We start from the raw sequence: 206 nt of genomic DNA on the forward strand, positions 1-206 counted from the left end.
AAAACAATCGCTCCGCCAGCGTCTGCGGCAGCTGCCAGTGGTTCTGACACTGCAGGAATGCACGGTCCTGGGGAAAGGCTCGGCATCCCAGGGAGGGGCGCGGGCGGGCTGAGGGCCAGGTTCTTACAGGCATGAAAGATGCTGGGGCGTGTAAGGGAGCCGGAACAGATGACAGTCCTGGGAGGAGGTACTGACCCACTGCTCCA

The sequence above is a fragment of the Bison bison genome, unplaced genomic scaffold (genome assembly GCF_000754665.1).
Source record: "Bison bison bison isolate TAMUID 2011002044 unplaced genomic scaffold, Bison_UMD1.0 scf7180017864506, whole genome shotgun sequence".
Lineage (NCBI taxonomy): Eukaryota > Metazoa > Chordata > Mammalia > Artiodactyla > Bovidae > Bison > Bison bison.